Source organism: Plectropomus leopardus, chromosome 2 (assembly GCF_026936395.1).
Source record: "Plectropomus leopardus strain MGB_pleo_1.0 chromosome 2, ASM2693639v1, whole genome shotgun sequence".
Lineage (NCBI taxonomy): Eukaryota > Metazoa > Chordata > Actinopteri > Perciformes > Serranidae > Plectropomus > Plectropomus leopardus.
Window position 1 is genome coordinate 30,122,714 of NC_142177.1, and position 823 is coordinate 30,123,536.

An 823-nucleotide genomic window follows, 5' to 3' on the forward strand; every position below is an offset into this window, starting at 1 on the left:
AGATGTTACTAAGAGTTTAGCCTTCTGTTAACAGAGGCCAATGGCTCACAGCTGCGGCCTTAAGTTCATGTATATGTAGCTAATGTTAGCGAAAGCCTTGAACAACAGTGTGTCCTCTGTCTCACTCTCCATCACTGTAAACCAGCTCAGTAGGAGGTGAGCGGGCAGCAGCTCCAGGATACAAACTCTGAGTCAACAACCTCAATTCAGCCAGCGCAAACCTCAGTTCTTGGGGGATTGGACAGCACTGACTCCCCTCCACATCAGCAAACTTTTCCCTGCTGTCGTCACACAAGTTAGACCCGCCGCTGTCACTGGCCACCTGCCTGCTGTGACACCTGGCACTGTACGGTTGCACTGGCTGAATTTGAGACAGTACAGCCAATAGCTGAATGTCGTCCGCAGAGCTGCTGCCCGCTCTCCTCCTAAAGCAGTTGACAGTGGCGGGGAGCGACGCGAAGAGACCTTGAGGTGGCTAATTGCCTATTATTATCTGTTGTTTCATAGAGGAATAAGAGGGCAGGAAGGCGCTGAGAAAATGAGCTGTACACAACCTTGCATTGTCATGAAATCAAATAAAACAATTAATGGGAAACACTGTTAATGGATGAAGTGGTGCATACGCCCATGGATGTGTGGTGGGAGGGGCTTAGTACAAAGAGGGAAGAGCTGCAAGAGGAGGGTGCATTTCCAAATTCTGCCATTTAAAAAAAATGAAAAAAAATAAAAATAAAATACATATATATACTGCCTTGTAGCTATTTCTTCCCTTCCTGCCTACCTTAGTTATGAGATTGAAGTGAAACAAATGCAAACAAAAGCA